Raw genomic sequence first — 27,667 nt, forward strand, 5'->3', positions numbered from 1 at the left:
AAAATTAAAATAGAGGAAATCATTATTGCACCTACCTCTTAGCATGGACTGGAGTCCACATCCTCTTGTGTTTGGGATTTCTTAGCACTCACGACAGCACCAGAAAATTACAATGCTCACTGCCTGTTTGTTGGAAGAAATAAATGAACAGTGACTCTAAGGCCACATAGTTTCTTTCTTCCTGGGGCTCCCATGACATCCACCCTGATTCTTTGTTTTGTCCTGAACTTTTAAAGTCACCCTGACTCTCCGTGGCCTACAGAGCTGACCCTACGCAGAACAAGCAGTGAGCACAGACACCATACTGGCTCCCTTTCCTTCAGCATGGCTGGCTCCTGCCTGCCTATCGCCTGGCTGGCTTTGTCTCCCCTTTGTCGCCATCCCCGTGCCCTTTGAACTTGATGACTGCTTTTGGCTCGCTGACTTTTTGACACTGAACACTCTGCAGTGTTTCTCAACAGGAGCACTGTTAGAACTCAACGCAGAACACTTCTTTGCTGAACCGAAACTTTCCTCAGGTTGCAGACTCTGTACCATTCCTTGCCATGCTCATTTGAGGTAGAGACTCTTCTGCAGTCTTGGTGATGACCAAAAAGTGGATACAACTTTGCAAACTGACCCTAGTGGTGAGGAGCAGGGGCAGCACCGCTATAAAGACCACTGGGAGGAATTATCAAACGATAACGGAACAGAGTCAGATGGAACTGGACTTTGCATTCCTACTCTTCTGTGGGATTGGGGCCAACTATGTAATCGCTCTGAGCTCAAATTTCGTCATTTGTAAAATGGGGGGAGTTTTAGCTCAGGTTCCCTAGGAGTAGAACTTAAGTTGGAGACGTCTGGTCAAGCAATGTACTGGGAGAATATTTTCCACAGAGAAGGAGAGTGGGTGAAGCAGGATGGTGCAGGAAAAAGCCAAACAAGGAAACCCTGAAGGATAAATTACAATGTTAGTCCTGCCTTGAGATAAAGGAATTGGCCTTTTGTCCCCCGCCCCAGGTCAGTCAGGCATTGGCTGAGGTGTGGGTGGGGAGGGGGTTCCCAGTGGCTGAGGGAAGCTGCCCTTTCCCCATCCCCAAGGATGTGGCAATAAATGGTTAATCAACCATTTCTCAGGGCAGCCAGGGAATGGGTGAGCGGCAGTAAAGGGGATCTGGGGCAGGCACCAATGGCATTCATTACAGGAAATGATAATATGTACCTCGAGAAATATGGTTGTATGGTTAGCACCATGTTTAGTACACAGCAAGTGCTCAGCCAGAGATTTTATTGAGTGGAGTGGCATGAAGCCCTAGCAGGTGTCGAGAGGGTGTTGCAGGCAAGATCTTCCACCAGGAGTCAATTTCCCATTCCCTCTCAGCATCCCACAGCTTCCCCAGCCTAACCCTCACTCTGATGGACTACCACCAGCCTCTGTGCCCCGTGACATGTCTATCATTTCCCGTTTTCGCAATGCATAGAGTGGACAAGTCTTAGAATGTCAAAAATGTAAATGAGGAATCGTTAAAGGATGATGGTTGTCCAAGCCCTTTGAACTTTCCAGAGATACACGGTGGGTGAATTTGCATAAAGAGAGATACTCTTTCTTCTATGGGGGGGGAGGGTGGAGGAAAGGAAGGAAAGAAGGAAGGAAGGATGAAAGAAGGGAGGAAGGAAAAGAGGGTAGGACAGAGGGAGTGTGGGAGAGAGGGAGGAAGATAACAGGAAACATTGTGAGGCACTGAAAAAAAAAAAAAAAGTCACGCATTCGATGATGCCATAACAAAAAAGAGAGGAAATTAGAACTAATTGACAGGTCACAGGGACTGACTAAATCCTCCAGATTGAGGGCCGTGTTTTTCTCCAAAAAAGGAGCAAATAAATCTTTAGGTAAAGTCACTTGCTGTGACTCATGAGAAGAGAGAAAGTCAAGCAGAACTAACTGAAGGTGATTTGCAAGATTACCGGCAACGTTCAAAGATGTGAAGAGGTTTCTTGGAACTGAAACATTTTATTTCTTGAATAGAGATACAAAGAAAAATGCAGAGGGAAGAGACCACTGAGCTCATTGCGGTCACACAGTAGGGCAAGTTAGTTTGCCCTGAGGGATCCCACAAGGCTTTACTCTGTTTATTTGTTCCTTTTCCTAAAAGGCCTTCCCCCACATCCATATATATACATGAAATCACTCAGCAAGTATTTCCTGGGGTCTACAACAGGCTCAGCACTGTGCTTACAGGCACTGAGGATAAAGTCGTGGAAAGAAATTAAGGCACAAGCACTTCCTTCAAGAATCTGGCAATCCGGGAGTGGAACAGTTAGAAATTTTAAAAACTAGATTAATAAATTCATAAATACTTATTGCAATCAGTACTCTAAAAACCAAGCATGTCGAGCTTTTGAGTGCTTTGTGACCAAATGTCTTAACCTTGGCAGGCAGACCAGGGAAAATCTCCTTGGAGCAAAATGGCATGAAGGGACAAGTAAGGGTTAGTCAGGCACGGAAGGTGGGTCAAGAAGATCTCAGGGGTGGGGGCAGCACCTCTGAGGACCCGAAGCTGGAAGAGAAGTTAAATCTAAATCCTACACAGGTGGAAGGCTCTGTGCAAACAAGCTCTTCTCCCGAAGAATTTCTAAAAATTCCCCCTCAGGTATTTTGTCTCTCTGCCTCAGCTTTTCTGCAAATTCTCCTGGCATTTTGTCACTCATAAAAATAACAGTAAGAATACCGATCCCATTTAAAGATTTTACTTAGTTATTTGACAGAGAAAGTGAGAGAGAGCACATGAGAGGGGAGAGGGAGAAGAAGACTGCCCGTTGAGCAAGGAGCCCGATGTGGGACTCGATCCCCTCACTCCAGGGTCATGACCAGAGCCGAAGGCAGCTTAACCCACTGAGCCACCATGCTGCCCCGCCAACTGCATTTAATCAAGACCTAACAATGTGCCCTCCTCTGCTGTAAGCACTTTGCCTATTGTTCTCATTTATAACAACAAGTCTGTGAAGTTGTTGCTGGGTTAGCCCCATTTCACAGGTGGTTAAACTAGAGACTGCTGAATAAATTGTCCCAGTTCTCAGTTAGTAAGGGGAGCAGCTGGACTGGAACTCTCCGCTATTGCCCCCTACTGCCTCGTCAGGATGCTTTCCTCATCCTTTTTGTGTGTCTTACTCCTCTACCAGATGATGAAGCCAAGTCGGGGACAAGGGGCCAGAGCAAATGACCCTGTTCACTTACCATTCAATCCACCAGCACTTACCCCACGACTACCGTGTTCCGGGTGGTGTGGGGATCCCTCCACACACCCGCTCGGTGCACTGAGGAAATGTATGAGTGAATGATCACATGGCACAACCCAGAGAGCCTTGTCTGGGGCAGAAGATGGAAGGCAGAAGCCTTAATGGGGGGCGGCAGCAGCAGCAAAGGAAGTCGTTTTTCTGTCACCAGATGGCGTGTCTCATAAGTCCTCTTGAGCAAGAAGGGCCCCTGAGCACAACCAAGCAACCGGTAACACATTAAGTGGCTTCATATGTCTGTCACCTCACTTCCCAGCCCTGTGGGCCGGTTTGTTGTTCCAACTGCATGAATGAGGAAACTGAACTTGAGAGTGTCTGTGTGATCTGTCAGAGCCGTACAGCTAGGAAAAGGCAAAGCAGATATTTCCCCCAGCCTTGTCCAAGGCCAGGGTCTCCTGCCACACAGCCTCCCAGCCTGTATTATGGGGTTTATCCTTAAGCTCAACGGGGATCAAAGGCCTAAAGAGTCTGTCAGTTTCCAAACGGTAGTGTTTGTGGATGAAACGATCAGAATACACACAGAGACGTGATTCCCAAATTTAAGTCAGAGCAGGGGGCTCTCCTGAGAGAAAAAGGGTGGGTGTGTTGGAAAGGAGGCACTGGCCATGTTCTGTTTCCTGCCCCCCCGTGGCGACTATAGGAAACTTCACAGCATATTTCATGAAGATAGCAATTTGTTCGGTGTACTTCTTTCTGTGTGTGTCCTGTGTCCCCATGACAAAGTTTGAATATCAAAGTTTGGCCACTTCTTTCCTCATAATACAGCCTGACCTATTATAGACTCAGGTAGCCCTGGCAAGAGAATCACTTGGGTTGAGTAACTTGTCAGCAAGCTCCAAAGGGCAAACACTTGAGAAGACAGCAGAGGAGAGACTAAGTCACCTTCTCCCAAGTCCTGGTTGAATCCCCCAGGGATGTTCACTGTCACCAGTCTGTGTAGGAGCCCACAACGCAGGCACAAGACCTATGGGGCCCGGTGATGTTCCCAAACAGGGATCAGGGAGGGAATGGGGCTTTACTGTCAGGGATTATCCTTCTGGAAATTTCCCAAGAATAGCTAAAGGACACCAGGCAAAATTACAATCTGCAAGGAGCTGCTTGTGCGAGCCACTGCCCGGGAGGGGCTGGCATTCAGGAACATTCGGGAGCCTCCATTACTCCACTCACTCGTGAGACAGCAGAAGCTGGATGACCAAGAGTATGAAAGGGCCACGACTTTACAAGAAGAAGGACAGACGTCCAGAGCTGAGTCCAACCCACAGAGGAAAATCTGAGAGCCATCCCTCACATCGAGTGTTCTGCCTTGCTTGCCCTGAGTCTCCATTCTCTCTTTTTCTCCCTTATATTTTTGGCTCATTATTTTAGGTGCAGTGGATCTATTCTGGTTTTCCCAAAGCAATATTTTAGCTGTAGAACATCTGTCACCTTGAGACTCTAAGTGGAACTGCTCTTCATCATTTTGTAGCTGAATTCTAATATATCATTTACCACATTAGTAAGTACCAAAAATGTGCAGTGTGACAAATTCAGAAGACTACAGCCCCAACACCATGTGTGTGCACACATACATGTGCATGCACACACACACACACACACACACACACACACACACATCCTGTTTCCATGTGCTACATGACATACTCTATGGCATCTGGGTCCCAAAAGGAAATGCACCAACTATTTTATTTTATTTCTTTGCTGCTGTTATTTTTTTCTACTTAATTCATTTTTGTGATTACTGACAATGTAGCCCCTACAGGCAGCATTTTAAATCTTTGTTTAGAAATGACATCGATGCTGTATTTATGCTCCTGACTACCTTAAAAATTGAATAAACTATTGGCAGTGTATTAATAACGCAGACGGCTGTCACTCGAAAACCATGAGCCCTGGCAAGCCATTGAACCTCCTCTCTGAGCCTGAGTGTCCTCATCTATAAATAGAAGCAGGAGGGCATGGCTCCCAGGACTGCAAAATAGCAACATGAGATAACATCTGTAATGCAGATAGCACAGCGCATAGCAAACAGAAGGCAGCTAATAAATGTAAGTCCTCGCCCCTGAGGTGTCTGGAAAATACTGCAAATAAGCATAAATGACACAGGGCATCATGTAGATTAAAAATGGGATGTTCAGGGGCGCCTGGGTGGCTCAGTTGGTTAAGCAACTGCCTTCGGCTCAGGTCATGATCCCAGAGTCCTGAGATCGAGTCCCACATTGGGCTCCCAGCTCCATGGGAAGTCTGCTTCTCCCTCTGACCTCCCCTCTCATGCTCTCTCTCTGTCTCTCAAATAAATAAATTTTTTTAAAAATGGGATGTTCAAAGACACAGGGTGTTTTAGTTTCTAAAACAACCCTTGTATGTCCAAGAATAGCTCTGTTTACAACTATGTGTTTTTATCCATCTGGGTTCATTCAACCCTCAATGTATCAGTTAGTCTTTTATATTTGGTTTAAATTTCATTTCTCCTAAAGAAGTCTTCCCCAGGCATTTCTGCTTACAATGAGCTCCCCTTTCTGAATTCTCCCCCATGCGATAAATAATACCTTATGTGTATATGTAACATACATACATATATATATATATTTCCTGAATCAAACTGTAGCCCTCTAAAACAAGGATTTAACCAATGCCACCTTTACCTACGTTTTCAGAACTCAACACACTGCCTTGCATTCAAACAGCTACTATATATATATGACAGTTGGTTCATTAGTTGGTTGATTGATTGATTGATTGATAGACAAAGACTTAACTCCTCTGTTGTAACTGTGTAACAGGTTTGTAAAATCCAGAGCTCATACAGGGAGCCGTACACCCTCAAGGGATCCAACCACCAATTCCCCAGCAGCCTCCCAAATGGCCCCCCTTAGTGGAGTTGAGGAAGGATCACCCAGGATCTATGATCTGAGCCAATTCAAGATCTACTATAAATCCAACAGCTTAATCCACCGCTCCCCCATCTGAACAATGAGCAGTGTTTCTTCTCCACTGAAAACAAAAACATTCGTCCAGCTTAGCAAATGTCAGCACAGCAGCATGAGGACCAAAAAAAAAAAAAAACTGCCATTGCCATGAAGCAAAGTTACTGGGCCAACAGCAGATGCATCTGTTGGCATCAGGCAAGGTCCATTATGTAAGCAGCGGTAACACCAGAGATCAAGAGCACACAAAGCCCAAGCTTTCAGGCCTGGTCAAAAGGCCCATCTATTGTCTCTGGCAGACAGTGCCAGAGATAAAGTATCCTGGAGACACAATGTAAGGCAGGCTGAAAATGCATGTGCCAAGCCAAAACGAAAGCGAGGCAGCACAATGGGAACGAGTGAAGGAGCAGCTGGTCCTGGTGGCACCAGACTGTGTCTTTCAGCCCATGTCATCAACACTTGTCCATATAGTAAACATTTTCTGAAGAGGTGCCTGTCAGTTTCCATTTATTTATAAATAAGTGAATGAATGGCATCCAACTTACACATTTTTCATGGTCTTTCCCCCCCACCCTTTAAATTCCGAAACCAGATGAAAAAGGACACCACATAGCGGAGCGATAATGGGAGGAGAATGAAGCTCTGTCCTGAAGGGGAGCTGGTGAGTGACAGATGATGCACGTGGAGACAATGGAATGAGGCGGTTGCAGGCTATTGTTGGAACAAAAGGAGGTCACATAGTGTTCTTTTCTCCTGCCAGGTCACAAAGAATTGGTCACAACTTTTCTTTAAAAGGGACAGGAAGAATGCATTCCTAAATCAAGCCTTCCCAGGGCAGCAGGGACAATCCCAGCACTCCTTAGCTACACTATCTTGGTTGGTGGACAAATATTTCTGACCTTTTATACTGAACTCTAAGAAAGTCCTTTTAGATGCAAATGGGCCATAGTCATCTCATTATCCCTCCTCTTAGAACTATCAAAATGACTGTGGAAAGATAAAACTGTACACATCCACCATGGGCCTTTATGAAGTTTTTCATATCCAGTGGTTCCTGAATTAAGTTTCTCATCAGCAAAAAATGGCCTTGGGGGCTCTTCTCTCCTCACCAGTTCTCTCTTAACAATACAAAAGATGAAAATTTAAAAACCGAGTCAAATTCATCTTGGGTCAGAGGATGAATTGGAAACAAGACAAACGTGCAAAGGGTTAAATAAATGTACCTTCTTTGAAACCAGTCATGACATTTTCTAGGCCCATCTCAGATGACAGAGGAGTTCCTTTTACAACGCATCATGGTGCAGAGCAAATGGCCCTCCAGGCTTTGGGTTGGAACCTCAGGTGACACCTATTGGCCAAGCTGATAGATTGATGACATTAATTTTCCATTCTTCACCCCTTCTGTGCCCAGGTTCTGATTCTGGCCAATCATACAACTTTCTTTGGCCAACAGCTTGTTATTGGACACATAGCAAGTAGAAAGTTGAAAAGTGCTTTCATGTTTCAGGTTGTGCTCTTTCCCTCAGCCATTGTCATGAGCACTTGCCAGACCTAGCCTAGAAGACAAGGAAGACAAAGGAACATAACTGAAGCCTCCTAGTCATCCCAGCCAAAGCAATTCCAATGTGCTGATAATCGGCTGTCATCCAGGCATGTAAGTGAGCCCAGCTCAGACCAAAAGGATAGCCCAGCTGAGTCCAGCCTAAATCGTGAACCCACAAACTGAGGAACTAAATAAACACAATTTTAAGGTACTGGGCTTTGTTTGTATGTTTTGCTATGCAGCATTATTGTGGCAGAAGATTAAGTGACACTATGTAATTCTGGGCAAATCACTTTATCCTGCAAGTTTTAGTTTTCTTCAATTTTCTCATCTGCAAAATGAGTGCACAATCACTTCTTCACGAGGTGGCTGCCATGATTAGATTTATAAAATTAGATAAGGTTTAATACTGTCCCTGGCACATAAATGACATGTAATCTGTGAGAGTTCCTTCTATGCCTTGTATTCTGCCTTTAGAGCTCTCCCACCAGAAGACATGCCTTCTTAATGTTCTCACTATTGCTCTCCATACACTGTACAAGTTATATGAGCCATAGTGGTACCCTCTGTTCAATACTTCAGTGGAGTACACCTGATAGATTGCCAGACACTTAAACAAAAAGTCTTTTGTGATACCCAGAAGTTTCCTGCAATGTGCCTGGAATTTCTTAGATCACTTCAAAGACTTACTTCACTTGAAACCACAAATCTAGGTTGAAATCTAGAGAAATACCATTGACTTCCCACTGTCTTATGGCTGTATCTGAAGGTTGGAGCCCACTCTTATTGCAAAGAGGCAATCCAGATGAGCTATCCCTCAAGTAATAACAGAATTTTGAATAAATTTACAAGTTCCAATACCCTTAGGTGGGATCATTCTGGGATGCTTGGTCTATACTATCTCCCAGGGACCCCTAGAGGGATTGAATCTCAATTGCCCACAACACTAATCTCATCTCTAACACATTCTTTATTGGATACTTTTCTGTGACTGTTTTACTTCTCCATTCTCCTAACCACATTTCCTAGGATCACCTCCCAAATAAGCAGTTTGCATTCAAATCCTTTCTGATTTCTGCACCTGGAAGTTCCAAATGTAAATAATTATGGAAACCAGTCTTTGGAATGAACCCATCTGAAAACCTAGATTCCAAAAGCCGGACCTGGCAAAGTATGAGAACATAATCATTCCCTCATTTTAAAAATATTTAATGAGGGTAACATAACAGGATCTCAGTGCCCACAGATCCAAGAAGGCATTCAACATCTCCCTTCTAGGATTTTATAGTAATTCTCTAAGTGGTCTCTCTTTTTCCAGACTCATCCTATCCCCACCCACCCTACCATCCATTTTTCCACACAACTGCCATGTAATTCCTCTGCTTAAAAATATTTAGTGTTTTTCCACTATCTTCATGATGAGCCCAATATCCCTAGAATAACATACATGATCCTTCCTGATCTAGTCATCCTTACCTCCCTTTCCTGACTCATTCCTTACTATTTACCTGTACTTTCCATCTTGGCCATACTAAACAACTGGCAATTCCTGAATCAATATGCTATTCCCTATTTCCATGCAGTTGTCTGAATTATTTTCTCAATCTGAAATCCCTTCTTCCCACATACCTTCTTGCTGAATCCCAATTTCTCCTTCAAAACCCTGATAAGGGATGTAAGGAAGAGGGGAGCCACATCTACTGTGTTGCTGACTATCTCTCTACAACATAGCTCTAAACCATCCATTTCCCTCCAGGTCCACTCCACCATCCTAGCCAGACTCCTCTATCACCATGTACCTGCTCTCAGTATGTGCCCAAATTTGAATTTTATATTATATGTGAGGTAAATTGATTAGTTTCTGTCTCCTTCTGCAGATGGTAAATTCCTGTGAGAACAAGTCCAGTTCTACTTTTAATCGCTAGGGAGTTCCTGGGACAAGGCATGCCATATAGTAACCATTCAATAAATATTCATTAAAGCAATTTGTTAATCACTCCCTGTTATTTACAAAACTTTTCCTTGAAATCACTGATATTATTTCACATCTAACATTCCGTATTAGTCAGGGTTCTCCAGAGAAACAGAACCAAGAGAATATATGGGGATAGCTATATGAAGTGGTTTATTATAGAAATCGGCTCGTACATTTATGAAGACCTAGAAGTCCCAAGATCTGCTGTCTGCAAGCTGGAGAATCAGGGAAGCTGGTGGCATAATTTAGTCTGGGTCCAAAGGCCTGAGAACTATGGAGCTAATGGTTTAATTCCTGGTCTGAGTCCAAAGGTCCAAGAAATAGAACGAGGGATATGAAGAAGGCAGAGAAGATGGATAGCTCAACTGAACCACAGTAAATTCTCTCTTCAACTGCCTTTATATTGTTTCAGGTGCTCAGTGGATTGAGTGATGGATGTCCACTTACATTGGTGAGGCTGATTTCTTTACGCAGTCTACTATTCAAATGTTCATTTCTTCCAGAAACGATCTCACAGACACATCCAGAAATAATGTTTTACAAGCTTTGTGGGTTTCCCTTAGCCCAATCATGTTGACACATAAAATTAACCATCACATACTGAATAGCAACTTTTTGCTCACATGTCAGTTTATAGCACATAATTGTCATCTTGGGACACCCGGATGGTTCATTCGGTTAAGTGCCTGCCTTTGGTTCAGGTCGTGACCCCAGGGTTCTGGGATCAAGCCCCACAGAGGGTTCCATGCTCAGTGGAGAGACTGCTTCTCCCTCTCCCTCTGCTTCTCCCCATGCTTATGCTCTTTCCCGCTTGCTCTAGTTCTCTCTCTCTCTCTCTTTCTCTCTCTCTCAAATAAGCAATAAATAAAAATCTTTAAAAATAATCATACTTGTCCTCATGGAGGTCTCAGGGCCTTCATACAATGTTCCATAGGAACTCGCCATTTATTAAGTTCATGTGCTGAATTAAGCTTTCTGAAAGTATAAGATTATAAAGCACAGAGAGGAAGGTTCACTGGGCAGGCTTTGGAGGTTGTATAAGATTTCAACTGGAAGAGATGATGGCTTAAAAAAATAGCTTGAATAAAAGGGGAAATGCAGATAAAAGCAAGTTGTGTGGAAATAGTAAGCTGTCCCTGTGATTGGAAAGTGATTGGAGTGTGTTTGAATAATGGAACTATTTAGCTGACATGTGTTGAGGGTTTATTATATGCCAGGCACTATTATAAACATTTCACACATACTGACACTTTTTTAAAATAATGAAAGTTAAAACTAGAACAATAAACAAGGGTCAAAATATGGAAGGCTTTGAATGTCATCTAAGGAATTATTTTTTAATCTGCTGACTGATAGAGATTCATTAAAGGTTTCTGAGTAAACATATAATATATCTGACATCTCAAAGCCACACTGTAGGAATATTAAGCTGGTAATAGCAGGCAACAAATCTAGAAGAGGAAAGAGATGAGGGTATGGGGACTGCATTGGTCATCTCTAGAGATACCTATGAGAGTTTTCAAAGAAGACCCATAAGAATGTCCCTTTTTTACACAGCATGAGAAATAAGAAAGAATAAAACTTAGTCCACAGACTAGATCATGGTTAATGAAAAGAAGTAGAAAGCATTAGGATTAAGACAGTGCAGAATGGCTAAATAGATTACTTAATAAGTAATATGTCTATTCTGTGTCTAAATTAATTGGGGAAAAAAGGCAAATCAACAAGAAAGATGAAAAACCAAAATATTACCTTTATTATTGATTAAATTGATATTGGATAAAGTGGCTTACATCTGAATAAGAAAAGCAAATGGACATTCTCCTACTAATACTCAGAATTAGACAGACTTCCCATCATGCAATGCTGGTCTTGGGGGGCCTCCTCCTGGAACAAACAAAAGTGTATGCTCCCTGCAGACATTTGGATCCCAACAAGGAAGAAAAAAGGAAAGGACTTGCCCACTTTCTCCTCTAAGCCCACCAATCATATCAGGTCTCTCCTCCTCCAGGGCAGTTAGTGGGGTGGGGGGAAAAAGGCAAGTTCTTACATTAATGGCACTCACTCCACACGAAGGGCACACAAGAATGAATTATCCTCCCTAATGACATATATGGGGCATTGGCTAACTACAGCCCATGGGCCACATCCTTCCCATGGCATGATTTTGTGTGACTCCAAGCTGAGAATGGTTTTAGTATTTTTAAATGGTTGAAAAAAATCAAAAGAATGACATTTCATGACACATGAAAATTGTGACCTCCAAGTGTTAGTGTAAATAAATATTTATTGGCACACAAGCATATCCATACATTTCTGTATTGTCTATGGCTAGTTTCATGCCACATGCCAGGGTTGAGTAGTTAGAACATATCTTATAAGGACCACAAAGTCAAAAATATTTATTCTCTGATACTTTAAAGGAAACTTCACCTACCCCTAGTTTAAACTATGGAATTCTATGCAGCCATTAAAACAGAAGTAGAATTACATATATTGACCTGGAAGGCAACCCATCCTATTCCGTGGTGAGCAAAAAAGTTGCAGAGCGGCAGATAGAGTACAAGCCCATTTTAGTACCGATGCATATACAGCTAGAGAAGGAAACTCACATATCTACGTAACAATTCAAGCTGTCAACCATGATGACTTGAGTGGAAAGGAATGGGCAAGAGTTGGGAGGGCTTACACATTTGTACATCAGTGTTGCTTAACAGCTTTGGTAATGACCATTATTACTTTTGTATATAGTCAAAGCAAGAAAATAAACACAATGATGGCTTATGTTGCCAACAGGTCAAAGAGAGAAAACTTAGAAATGATTTCACGATAATCACAAAATCTCAGGATTCAGAAGCAGACATCAAGTCTAAGAGATCATTTGATGCTAGAACCTATTCTCCCACACTTAACTTGAGTTTGAATACCTTCAGTAGGAGGAAATTTGCTGCTACCCACCAGTAACCCATTTCATCTCTGGATAATTTCAGTGCTAATAAAATACATCCCAATATTGTATTGAAAATTGGCCTCTCTGTAGCTTTTATTCATTAATTCAAATTCTCTGCTATAAGCTTGTATGAAAAGTAATCTTTCCCCATTGGCGAGCCATTTATATATTTGAACACAAATTGCATGGCAAATTTGAGCCTTCTCTTCTCCAAACAAAATACCCCCTCTGTCTTCCACCATACTATATGCCATGCTATAAGAATGGAAAAAGAGTCAATGAGTCATGGAATAGAGTGGATACCTATAAAATATATGCTTTTGGAAAACCTCAACAGTAAAGGTTAGTGATGAATTGAAATGGTAGCTGGAACAATAAAGCTGAAATTTCCAGAGAAAACAGATATTTTGAGTAGACAAAAAGAAGGAAGCGTACCTCTAGATGAAATGAATGGAGTGAATGTTGTGAATGGAGATGGAACAGTGTGGTAGGACTGAGGACGTGATAGAGGAAGAGTAGACCAGGGTGAGGAAACAAAGAATTTGAAAGGGGAAATACATAAGATAAATAGAAAACAGATAATCAAGTCAAAAAATGGGCAGAAGACATGAACAGACATTTCTCCAAAGAAAACATATAAATGTCTAGCAAACACATGAAAAAGTGTTCATCATCATTAGCCATCAGGGAAATTCAAATCAAAACCACATTGAGATACCACTTTACACTAGTTAGAATGGCAAAAATTAACAAGGCAAGAAACAACAAATGTTGGAGAAGTTGTGGAGAAAGAGGAACACTCTTATACTGTTGGTGGGAATGCAAATTGGTTCAGCCACTTTGGAAAACAGTGTGGAGGTTCTTTGAAAAATTAAAAATAGAGCTACCCTATGACCTAGCAATTGCACTCCTGGGTATTTACCCCAAAGATACAGACAGAGTGAAAAGAAGGGCCATATGCACCCCAATGTTCATAGCAGCAATGTCCACAATAACCAAACTATGGAAAGAGCCAAGATGTCCTTCAACAGACAGATAAAGAAGATGTGGTCCATATATACAATGGAATAATACCCAGCCATCCAAAAGTATGAATACCCAACTTTTGCATCAACATGGACGGGACTGGAGAAGATTACGCAGAATGAAATAAGTCAAGCAGAGAAAGCCAATTATCATATGGCTTCACGTATTTGTGAACATAAGAAATAGCAAGGAGGACATGAGGAGAAGGAAAAAATGAAGGGGGAAAAACTGGAATGGGAGACAAACCATGAAAGACTATGGACTCTGGGAAAGAAACTGGGAGTTTTAGAGGGAGGGAAGTGGGGGGATGGCTGAACCTGGTGATGGCTATCAAGGAGGGCATGGATTGCATGGAGCACTGGGTGTTACACACAAACAATGAGTCATGGAACACTACATCAAAAACTAACGATGTACTGTATGGTGACTAAAATAACACAATAAAAATTAATTAATTAATTAATTAATTAATTAATAAGTCTTCCCAGTAAAACAAGTGTTTCCCAGGAAAACAAGTGAGCATGTCATGTGCTATGAGAGAGGGAAGCCAGAGATTGGCAATGAACAGGGTGGATAGAGGATATTGTTGGAGTGGAAAACTCACGACAGGTGTTACCATGGCCACTGAATGAACAGAAGACAGAGTCAATGGGAGTTAAATAGAAGGAACACTTAGCTTTGGTGAGGGCTGGGCATAGGAGAGAGTGGACAGCTCTCAAGGTTGAGTGGGTTTTTCCAACAGCATTTAACAACTCAGATTTTCCCACCTCAACCCTACTCCACTCACCCCTCCAATGCAGGACCCAGAGGGATTGTACTATTGATTGCAGGCAGGAGACTGCAAGGCCCATTTCAGGAAGACAGCAGTGGCCTTTTGTCTCCAGCCACAGCGAGGTGTGCTTTTGTGTGTATAGACCCACAAGTATACGTCCCAATAGAAACATTACACTCGATGGGCTTATTAAAGAATCATAATGCTTTCCAAAATTTCCCAAGCCACAATAAAAGGCCAGTATTGAACAGTGTTTACTGCTTGACCTATTCAGTCGGAAATAATGGGAAATTTATTAAAAGTGCTACCTTTTCACTCTCCTAACATAATGCTTTGAATTTCCCAAGGCCCTCCCAGTGGATTACTATGAATTACCTTGCAGGCACAAAATCCTGTTTGTTTTCTTTCCCACCCTGGACTCTAATCTTTGAAAATGTATTTATTGAGAGCTAAAGTAGCTTGTTTCTCTATCAGCCTTCTCTGGAGGGGCACAGAACAGCATGTGGAAAGCTCAGTGTTTAACTAATACTCTTTCCATGTGTACCTCAGCGATCATCTTGCTCTAGTTGATCTAGTTGATCTAGCATCTAGTTGATTCCTCGGTCTCTTCCCCATGCCCATGGCTGCTCTTCTAAAATTCACCCAAGTTCCCAACTCACTCTTCACCCACTTACTCTCTCAGCTGGTATCTTTCTGTTATCTGTGCTGGGACACCCCTGACCATCATCCCTGAACCCTTTTCAAGAGTTATGACTTTTTGGAGTGCTGTGTTTCTATAAGAGAAGATATGGAGTGGTCAGAATGAAGAATCATTGAATGGATGTGGTGGTGCCCATAGCTCCGTAGGAACTGTGACATTAGTGTCATCCACCTCACTAGCAGTATATACATTCTCATCAAGGTTCAAAATATCTCATAATTGTGGCCTCCCTTTAGTGTTTTCTTGACTGGTCTCCCACCATTTCCTCTCTGGAAACTCAGCATTACTTGACATTCACCTCCACAATTTGCAACTTGGGTCTAGGAAAAATGAACCAAAAATAACATGTAAAGGAAACATGCATTCCTTGTTTTTCCCCCCCATCCAGGCTCTTATTTGCTTATAGCATTTACTGGTACCAAGCAAACAAAACCTCCAGCTGGGGAGGAAGGAACGACAGAGAAACCATGTTGGTATAAGAGTGAATAAGAGTAAACTATATGGAGAGAATGTCAGATTCTTGGTTTGAATGTGGAAAAGAGTGAAGATAATAATTTCAAAGTTACTCTGCCTTCCAGCTGGGTAATCAGCACATTTCATCCCAATTTTATCTGAACATAGCCTTTCAAGTACACTAAGTCTCTTCTATTTTATTGAGAAAATCAAGGCCATCCGATAAAAGCATACCAAATTTCCTCTTCTTTATCAGCATTATATGGTAGGTTAGGGACAAGTACTCTGGGCACAGGCAGGCTGAAGCTTTCTCTGACACTGACTAGCTATCGCGCAAGTTCCTTGATCTTTCCATGCTTGCAGAAGTTTCCTCATTATCAAAAAGGTAAAAATAATGCAGTTATACAGGATTTCCCTGAAGTTTTATTTAGATCATGTATCAAATGCCCTGGGTCTTTCTTTTAGTATGAGATTAAAATGGTAGGTGAAACTTTGGATTTTTAGTCTGTATTTAATGATATGGGCCAAATTATGTGTTTAGTAGATGGTTATTACTATAATTTCTTTGTTTTCTTTGCTAGAAATATAGAAAAGCATTTTTAAAAAATTATACTTGATAGATGTGCTTTGTCACCATACTCCCTGTCCAAAAAAATTGTAATATAATTAGATCTGACAAGAGATTAGCTTACCTCCACCCAACTGAAGTATCAAGAAGATGATTTAGAATATGGATTTTTATTCTCCCTTTCTGACAATGAATGCCACTCTAAGTGTGTGTTAAAATATTTGTTATAATTTTAACAAGACACTTAAAAATGAAGCCATCAGAATGGTAATGGTATGGTTTTTAGTAAGATAAACATTGAAAATCAATTTTAAATCTTTTAAATATAGTTTATCTTTATCCTGTCCTTTTTAATGCCTGCTTTTATGTTTTACTATGCATAGGTTACTAGTACAAGCACAGATATATATAATTTACAAATAAACATATATACATATATTAGGAGGGCACGCTCAAACAGTTTTCACTGATGGGGCGCATTATCAAAGGTTTGGAGAATATGATCTACAATGACTCCAACCAAGTGTTTGCCTTACTCCAACCAAGTGAATACCACCACATAAAGATCTATCTCTCATAGTTCTCCGTTTCCAAATGAATATGGTCTGAACTCTTTAGACATGCAAGGCCTTTCCCAACTTGTCCAAGCCCTCTTGTATCTTTTCAGATTATGGCAGGAAACAGATCAGCACAGGTACATTGAAGAAAGATGGTGATTGATTGTACATTGATACAAAAATGTAGGTAGAATATAGAGAAACCACAAGAGTCGTGACATGGAAAGATAAGTGGAGGTATCCCTCCCATTAAAGTGATGAAAGGAGGAGGCACTTACCCTTCCCTAGAAGCAGAGATTGTGTGAGGAGATCCCTTACAGAGACCATCAAGGGAGAGATGCAGATGGTTGGAGGCACCAACTCCTTTCTCTCTCTTAGCTTCTCCCTTTTGGCTAAATCCTACCCAGAGGGTAGCTACTAATATGGTTCATACCGGTCACCCTTCCATGACACAGAATTGGATGAAGAAGGATGGAGATCAGACCTGGAGAAACTAATGGCAGATATCCAGACCAGCTTCTTTCCAAATCTTTCATCCATTCATCCATTCATTCGCTGATGTTTTCCTTTCTTCTTTCAACAAATTTCCATCAAGTATAGCATCAGAGACTGATCTGGGTACTAGGGAAACAACAGGAACAAGGCAGTCAGTATCCCTATTCACACTACATGTCTCACATTACATTCCTGAGTGGCAGTCAGGTAATGACGGGTCACAATGCACCCCACGCAACATGTGCTGTGATAGGGAATGCTAGGGGACTTGCTCCAGGGAAAATGCCCCTGGGGGTGGCCTATCAGAGGAGGTAAGACCTGAAGAGTTAGAAAGGATCAGCCATGCAAACAAGTAAGAGAATGTTCCAGAGAGAAGAAGCAGTAAGTGCAGCTCTGAAATAGAATCATGCTTACTTAGGATGATCCAAAGGCAAAGGGGACCCCATGTGGCTGGTGGTTATGAAGCAAGACATGGGCTTGGGAAGGTGGACAGGGATTGTCTCACACCAGGCTCTGCCAGCTAAGCTAAGGAATTTGGCCCATGATGTGTCACTGAAGCAAGGCAGCACCATACTCCTTCTGAATTGCTCACACTGTCCCAGTGTTGCAAACTTGTGTGCCTCAGTGCCTTTGCACATGCAGTTTCCCCCCTGGGCCCAGTCCTAAAACCCACCCTCTCTCCTATCTCCAGCAGTTAGTCATCCTTTGACCCAGTTTATATGTAATTTCCTGTTTAAAGTCTCTCTGGGTCGCTTTAAGCTGTCTTAGTCACTTCCTCTCTGTTCTCCTTTAGTACTTTGCATCTCTCCACTGTTTTGTCACTCTTCGTTTACTGCTTTTATCTCTCTCAAGACGATAAACCCTCTGAAGGCAAGGACTACTCTATTGTTCTTTGCAGCCCCACCTCACACCCTCCCATCTGAAGCCTTCAAGCATGGACACCTTGTCTTAATCATGTTTATGTTCTCACCCTACCCTTCCTCCACCCCTAGCTCACCGGGCCTGGGGTGCACCCCATCAGAATGTGCACCAAATGAGCAAAGTCACAGAAAGCAGACCTTCTTGTAAATCAGCTCTAAATAACAAGAAAAGCCTGCCCAGAAGAATCTATCCATGATGAGGTGTTTTCTTAGAGCTTCCTGAACATGACTAGCAAGAAGACAGCTGGAATCTGTTTTGACATTTAGAAGGGGATTTTGTTTGTTTGTTTGTTTGTTTGTTTGTTTGTTTAATAGAGTAAAGACATGTCACAGATTAGTTAAACATTTATAACAAGTCATAGTTTAAAATAAGTTCGTGAGGTTGCAGGAGTAGGTTTGCCACACGTTCTGCAAGTGTGCCTTTCCCAAGAAAACAAGGACGGTGTCTTTTTTTAAGTTGCCTTTATGTCCACATTACCTAGCACATAGTAAATGCTTTCTGAGTAAGTGAAAGAACAAGAATTAGATATCAGACCTGCTCTGTCTAAACTCTGTCCATATCAGCGGCAACCTCAACTCATGGTTAGTATGTGTATTGGTTTTCCATGACTGCATAATAAATTATCCCAAAATATAGCTGCTTCAAACAACAAATATTTAAACAATTAGAAGTTTGGTGTTTGCCTATGGTTTAGAGGGTGACTTTAATTCATATGAGGGTAGTAACAAATAATATTTAGTAAGTGTTTACTACATGCCACAAGATCCTAATATCTGTACATATCCACTCACTCAATCTTCAGATTATTTATTCCTATTAAGCTAATACCATGAAGGCTCCTTTCTCTTGTCATTCTCATAGATAGATCACTTTATCTCTCCAAGATTATAGACTTGTATAGATCCATTGTCCCATATGTGCCTGATGGCTGCCCATATTTGATGATGACACCAGTAGCCATGGGGCTGAACTTAGCAAATTAGCTCAAAGGAATCCACTGCAGAGTTCTGACAGTATGGAATGATTGGATCAAATAGTGTCTTATTTAATGTAAAAGATGAAGGGTGCAGTCATTAATCTAAAGATTATAGCCAGTACCACTGACCATGCCTAAGCTCCCAGCAAAAAAACACTGACTACTCTCTCATGCTAAAAAAAAAGTGACCAACGGGGCTGGCAAACAATGCTTTTAGGGTACAAATCTCTTGTAGATGAGGTAAAGACCCCAGCTCTTGGAGGGTCTTTGTTGTCTGCCCTTCTCCACCAAGAAAATTGGAGAATCTCCCTCACTTGCACAGATATTTTGCACTAACGGACACACAGTGCATATTTTTTCAATCAAATCAAACCAATCAGAGAGTGGAATGAGCAATGGGTCTTGAGCAAGGAGGACTGAGTTCACGCCTCGAACTGATTCATCTGATTCATCAGAGACTCAGCTCTTCACTGCCCTAGGTGTCAACTTCCTTATTATAAGAGAGAGGGGAAAAAAAAATTGGATGAGAAATTCTCTATGATCACATCTAGCTCTAAAAATTGTTGATTCTTAGACATACAAGACCATATAAAATGAACACCTCTTTTACCCAGGTGATAGATACTATTATGCTTTGTACCAATCTGTCTATTAACTGCACGTGATTACAAATCTCACAAAACAGATCGTGGAAATTTATCATTCATCAAAGGCCACACACAATGTCAGTTCTGAGAAAGAGAGGCAGCATTCAATCCACTGGAGACCGGCAGAGAATTTCTCATTTCTCTTTTCTGTCACGTGGCACGGCAACACAATGAAAGATGACAAGACAGATTCCCCCTTCCCCTCCCTGCTTCCTACCCAGCCTTGGTCATGGACTGAGAGCCTTCTTCACAGGGAGTGCTAGGAGAAACAGTCCCTGTGGGCCTGGGCTGAGGAAGGCATATCCACTGCTCCCCACTGTGCGTTTATGGTATGTGGCGCATGGATGGACATGTGGAGTCAGATTTCTTTAAGCTGTCGAGAGAACTGTCATGGTAAGGAGTCTATTGATCAACACAGGAAGAAGATAATGAATGAAACCCTGTTGACATGAGAAGTAGGAAGGGTTAAAGGGGGCTCAGGAAGTAGGAGAATTGTTCTTGACACTCCAAGTGTGACATAGTGGCAACATCACTGTACAGAGAGCTGGTCCCCCAGATAACTAATTGTAGGATTCTGGGTAGCTCACCTTATCCCCTTTTATAAATTGAGCAAGTTGCATCAGATTAGTGGTTTTCAAACTAAGTCCTTAGACCAGAGTTTCTCTCATGGAAAAATCAGGTGGGTGAGAAGGACATAGAGCCAGGTGGGTCATGCTCTCGACTTTCCACTCCTTCTCCTACATGATCATCTTTGCTTTTCCCTGTTTTATATTGAAGCTGAACAAAAGAGTGTATTTTCTCTAACTTGTGCTATTATAAAGAATAGAGTTTGAAGCCACGTAAACTGGATGACGTCACACATCTCCAACTCTTTCTATGAGTCCACATGAATATTAAAACACAGGCATACACTCACTATCTGAATTCATTTTCACTCCCACAACACAAACCTCAGAATGAACAAGAAGTAATTCTTTTGAGTTTGGCCTCTTTTTCGTCTTGTCCAGCAGTAAGTTCTGGAACTCCTTGACAAAATATCTAAATTATAAAAATCACCAGTGTCTTTTCTTCACTGGAAAATAAGGCTGTTTGTGGTTTTTGACCTAAAACTTGTGTGACTTGTTCTATCAACTTCCTCAAATCATTATTCCCCTTCTGCTTCACCATGATAATAATTATTATCATTTTTATTCATGGAGTCTTGGCAGAGTCCTCCAATAATCATCTCTAATACCATACATCAGCCTTCCTGTCTCTACAACCTGAGCAGAGGTTGGCAGCAGCCGCCCCAATGTTCCACCAAAATACTCTCACTTTCTGATGATCCAGATGAGTCTTCAGTTTCCTTGGCAACCCAAAAGACTTCACACCATCATCTCAATCTCCCTTGGGGTAGAAAAACAAAAGGTCTCCATTTGGGGGAGAGATTCAGAGGTGATAGGAGGGATGATAGAGCCAAATGAAATTGAAATGAGTTAACAGAAAGCAACACAGTCTTTTTGTGTAGAATAACACAGGGGAAATTGAGAATGCCCCCCCCATCACCAGGTGCAGCTATCTGATTTGATTCCACAGCACTTATCCCAGCCAGACCTGTGGAATTTGCCCAGTCTTCATCAGACTATTTTTCTATCCCTAACAGATCCCAGAGAAAAACTACATTGACGTCCCAGAAGGCATTTTAGTTATCAAACAACTTTGATTCAAATATCATGGTGGAAGGAAAGAACAGTAACAATATTGTATTCCAGCTCTTGGAATCCCTTCCAAGTTTTAATCACATAGATAGTTCCTTTCAAAGTTTAGTGCTCGTTCCATTTTGCAGTATTTGAAGGAATATATCCAGGGCCACATGTTGGGGCATTTATCCAGTTCATTTTCTATACCTGAAAAATGCAAAGGGTCAGCAAATACTAGGCCTGTCCTCCTGCCACAGCGCCTCCTACAACCAAGGTACACACTGAAAACTGATGACAGCACTCTTTTCACTCATTCCAGATGCTGCTTCAAAAGAGCTCTCTGAGCATCCATTAAAAATTAATCAGAGTTGACAGTTAAGATGAAACTTATTCCTCACCATAGGCATAACACCTTGGTATTCATGGATTTAACATTTATAATTTCAGCCATTCAGAAGCACCCCTCAAGATCGTAATAGCTATGTAACTTGGCTTAGTCACATAGTTGAATCACTGAGGATGAAAAAATCCCTCAGCTGGTGAGTGAGCTGAACTCCTTCTAGCATCTATATCTCAACACAACTTTTGATCTTTCTTCCTCCTACTTTCAAAAAAAGCATCTTATGAGAACAAATATGGACTATGGTAGCATTTATGAGTTTGGAGATTTTATAAATGTTCCTGTTACTTAAAAATCAACCATTACAACTACTGCTGTTAATAGCCATACATGCCACCTCCCCAGTTCTAAACTCATTCATCCTCTACTGTTATTATCGCAATCAATGACATGAATATTCAAACAGTTGTTTGGAACAGAACAGAAACCTGGAAGCCAAGTTTGAATTGCCCTCTTAACTCCCCTACCCCAATCCGTGAGAACATCCTATGGATTCTATCTTCAAATACATCATGATCTGTCCACTAATCTTCCACTTCCATTCCTGCCATCTTGGTTGAGGTCACTGTCATCTCTTTGCTAGAATGCTGGCCCTGACAGATCTCTTCTGCCTCTTCTATTCTGTAGCCACAGAAATCGTTTTGAAAAGTGAATCTGATCATGCCATAACACCCCCCACTCCCCACCCCCCCTTCACTGCCTCACCACCAAACACACATTCACATGCACTGGAAATCTTTGGGTGTGTGTCCACTGTATGCTCTACGTGTTGATCCCCAACAAGATAAGGAATGTACGTCGGAATGTAAATATAAAGCAACACACTCCTTTTATCATTGAGCAAGTCTTGTGACACCTGTATGTGTGTGTATGTGTGTAAACTCTGTAAAAAGTGTCCTAGGTGACATAGTTGATTTACATCTGCACAAGCTCTTTTCTTTATCACATACAGGTAGCTGTTTGCAGAACAGCACCCATGTTCAGACAGCAAGCTGAGTAGCACAGCCTTCCCAATCCCAAATAATGAGGCCCCTGGCTGTCTCTCAAACTTGAATTTGAGCCCTCCTTCCCTTGAGTCCTCTGGTCCAGCCACGATGCACTCCTTTTGGGTTCTGGACATAATCACGTTGTCTTAGAGACGTTTAACCCCTTAACCACCACTTAGAGAGGTAGCCCTTTAACCACCTATCCTAGAGACTCTGAACTTGATTCCCTCATCTAGGAATGCCTTTTCCCTGACTTTTCATTTTAATAATACTCCCTCAGGCCCTCCTTCCCTGATCACTTACACAGAGCTTCATTTTTACTCCCCATCACCATTGGTCTCCAATGTGACGCCATTTTTCTCCATTTGCAAGTCCATATTTATTCGTGTGTTGATCTCCTAATTGTTTGTGTTCCTTTCTACACTGAAGGCTCCATGAAGGCAGAATCCCTACTGGTCTCTCTGGTTTCACTGCTTTGGCAGTGCATATCCCTCCAGTGTGTTATGGTAGATGGAAGCTTCAAGAATACATGTTGACACTCCAAGATGCTAATGTTTTTCTTCAAGGATTCCCAGGATCACTTGCAAAATCTGAGTAAGACCTAGATTCTTACACCCAGGTTGCCCAATCTCTAAAGCAGGGTTGTCTCTCACTTTATAATTGCAACAAGTCTCAGCCAGTTTAAGGTTAGGCAACTGGTAAAAGAGAAGCAGAATTACTTCATGTGAGTAAACAATTCATTAGCCTCACTTAGGATTTTCTCACCCTGAATCATTGCAATGCGTTCATGGGCTTTTTACATCACTGTCATTCTCCTTAGAGACCCTGTCATATAATAGCTAACATTTATAAAGCAGCCAAAAATTTAGGTGTCAAACACTGAGGCCTCCTTGGGGAACAGGACCACTCAGCCCACCTTCATGGAACTCATTATTCAGTGAGAAACACCAACAGCAATCATGTCATCAGTGTACAGAGTGGTGGGGACAAAGAGCAGTGCTATAGGAGCACATGGAAGGATGCTAGCAGTTCTTAGGGGTCAGGGAGGATTGGTACCTGAACTTGGATAAGGGGAACATAATGGGGACAGAAGAGTGATTCTGGCCGCAGGAGGCTAGAAAAAGCCAGGGGAAAAGAACCAACTTGGTAAGTTCAAGTCCAGTGAGGCTGGACTGCAAACTAATGAAAAGGAGGCTGGTGGGGAGCCAGGAGCCACATTTTACTGGCACAGCAAGGAACTTGGACTTTCTCCCCTTATGTCAGGGCATGGCATGCAACACTTGTGTCCAGACCTCTTATCTGTAAATTATGTACAGGGGTATTGCTCTGAAACAGTTGCAAAGCACATATGAGGGACTATTAGAGGTTCATGAAAGAATATGAAGCAATGAAAGAAAAAAACTGAGACAATGTTAACATCAGAGGAAGAAAAATTGCAGGAGAAAGGACACAGAATCCGTACACTGTGTGGCTCAGCTATGAAGAATGTGTGTGTGTGTGTGTGTGTGTGTGTGTGTAGCACTAAAAAGGATTTTACCAAATATGTGATACAACTGTATTGGAAAGATTTCTAGGCAGTCAATAGATAATATCTATAATGGGAAAAGTCAAGAAATAGCTGTAAAAAATAGGTATTACTTATTAATCATTACTTAGAAATATGAAAGTCAATACCAGAATAAATAGTTGAAAGATTTGTAAGTAGTTAGTTATGCACTAGGGAACTAGAAAAGGGAAATGAGATAGGCTAAGGTACGGCTGGGCACTGTTCTTATTTTATAATCCTTGCATATGTATTATTTTGTGATTTTTATGATTGTAAGCTATTATTAGCTTTGACAGAAGTATAAATTAAGCACACACCCACCTAGCCTTAGCGATACTAATTTACAGAGAAAAGAATGGAGAGAGGCAGTCATGACGCCCCCTACTGGCCTTCCCGCAGATGGCTCTATTGATGAGTCTTTTCCCTTGTCCAGACTTGCCTAGGTTCCTAAATCATTGTGTCAACAGCAGGAACACAGCAGCCTATGCTCTTTGTAGGGCATGTCGTGTGTGTCAGGCTTCCAGGCAACTTTTGGATCTGTAGTTCTAGGGACAGCCATAGTTTGACTGCTTGGATTACCAGTTGGCTCCGTCTAACGAGATCCTGAGCACAGACCAGGGCCCCAGTGAAGCAAACCTTTGGGAGTTCCGGAGCTCTCAGGCTCTTCAGAGAAAGCCAGGACATGAGGGAAGCACGAGCCCCACGTACATGGAAACAAGATCCAGAGATTGGGCTTTGATTGGGCTGACTCATTCACTTACGGGAAGTCAGTGAATTCACAAGATGCTGAAATGTTACATCTCATTCCTTCATACCCCACTCGCTAGAGATGTGCAATGCTTAACAAGGACAAAGCACAAACTGTCCTTTACTACCTATGAAGGAAAAAATAGGGAGAGGAAGACCACAATTGAAGCAATCCATTGCAAAGGGGAAGCTATTTTGAAGTATTTTCCAAGGACTATAGAAGGACCCCCCTTTTACTGACAACCTTAGTTAAAACCATTCTTATTTGTTAAAGCAACTCCTCTAGTTTTCTATACCAGGTGAAATTTTATCAGGCTACTTTCAGTGACTAGATATACTCGAAAGATTTTTTTAAAAAACTATTAAAATGTTCTGCAGATGAGAATTTTTACTTCTTCCGACTAAGTTTGACATGTAGTGTTATGAGTTATAATGCAATTTCCCCACACTTAAAGTCAATGAGGATATTTATGTCTTCTGGGTTTAGGGTGATTTTTTTTACTAAAAACTGAGTATTTTCCCAAAACAAATGCCAACTATTTCTTCATTATGTCTTAAAAGGATAACTCCCATGTAAGTGAATGTTCATGTCAAATGTTACTAAGTACAAATAGCACAATAACTAAAAATAGCTCAAATATTCTAGCTACATCTTGTCAACAGTCTTGCTCTAGCCAAGTTCCCCATTAATTGCACAATCTATATTTTGGGAAAAACAGAACCTAATTGTTTCCAAACAAAATTTCAAGCCTGCATAGGGTTTCCTTCCTCTGGTTGGTTTTGTTAAATGAATTAATCTGTAAAAAGGAGAATGCAGAAATAAGGACTCCTTCAAAAACTCACTTTGCATGTGCATTTCATCAAAGGCTTTAGTTATAAAGTTGCATGGGTAATTTTTGTTACAGTCACCTTTGGAGAGCTCTCCATTTTCTAGGGCATTACTTTCATCTTTTGCCTTTTTGTTCATAGATTTTGTATGGACAAAGAGCAAACAGCAAATGCTAACTTGAAGAAAAGATATTTAATGCTACAAGGGCCTGAAAGCAAAGACAAAAAAAATTTTCTAATGTAGTTCAAGCAATATTGTATTAAAAAAATTATCAGCTCATTCAATCACTCTTCTAAAGTAAGAAATACAAGTTACTCATTTAGGACACCGAGTAAACCTTTTCTGAGTTGGTGAATGTTACTCAACAGATTTTTCTAGTACCCTTTCCAAAGGTACCAAAATTTTAAAATTCAAAACATAGTATGTGGATACATGGGGAATATGAAGACGTATAAGACACAGTTCTTACTCCCAGGATGATTAAATTGGGAGAAATCATCTTATTGTGGGCATTTCGTCTGAACTGCCCCAGAATTCTCCATTAACAAGTTACTTAAAATTCAGAGGCGTTTCAACACCGTTAATGTGAACAGTGAAAAGCATCAAGGTGTCAGAGAGAGATGAGTAGTCATGGGAACCGATCCACACTGGATCCTGGTGTTTTCACCAGTGAAAGGTCCTTACAATGGGATCCTTAAAAGATACAACCCGAGGTGCCTGAGTGGCTCAGTGGGTTAAAGCCTCTGCCTTCGGCTCGTGTCATGATCCCAGGATCCTGGGATGGAGCCCCATGTCAGGCTCTCTGCTCAGCGGGGAGCCTGCTTCCTCCTCTCTCCCTGCCTGCCTCTCTGCCTACTTGTGATCTCTGTCAAATAAGTAAATAAAATCTTTAAAAAAACTACATCATACCCAGAGATTTCTATAATTCAGTGCTATGCTTTATATAAATTCTTATTTAATCCTCACAACACTTTGAGGGAGATCCTCTAGATAGTCTTCTTTTACAGGTAAAGGAACCAACACGTAAAGGATGGCACTAATTCGCCCAGCATCCTGTAGTTTATTGAGTGGCAAAGTCAGGAATTAAATCAAGGCAGTTTGATTCAACTACATGTGCTTTTAACAAATATGTATAGGGTGTTTACACCATTTCGTCTTAATGTGATTATCACAGTTACATGTGAGTATCACAGAAACACATATTTGCATGGAAAAAAGGTGGGCGGGTGTATGTGTGTGTACACATGTATAGATACTAATGTCATTACAGATGTCCTCTCTGGATGGTAAGACTGAATGATTTTTTTTCTTATTATTATGTGAATTTATAATTTATAATTATAATTGTTGTGTACTGGTCAGTTGTGTAATAAAATAAATATGAAATGTTATTTAAAAATAAAATGGGGGGCGCCTGGGTGGCTCAGTGAGTTAAAGCCTCTGCCTTCTGCTCAGGTCATGATCCCAGCATCCTGGAATCGAGTCCTGCATCGGGCTCTCTGCTTGGCAGGGAGCCTGCTTCCTCCTCTCTCTCTCTGCCTGCCTCTCTGCCTACTTGTGATCTCTGTCAAATAAATAAATAAAATCTTAAAAAAAATAAAAATAAATAAAATGGAAACAATTCAAATTAATTTATTTAATAACTAAATGAAGACAAGGGAGGGGTGCTTGGGTGGCTCAGTGCATTAGGCGTTGTACTC

The sequence above is a fragment of the Lutra lutra genome, chromosome 8 (genome assembly GCF_902655055.1).
Source record: "Lutra lutra chromosome 8, mLutLut1.2, whole genome shotgun sequence".
NCBI classification, from domain to species: Eukaryota; Metazoa; Chordata; class Mammalia; order Carnivora; family Mustelidae; genus Lutra; species Lutra lutra.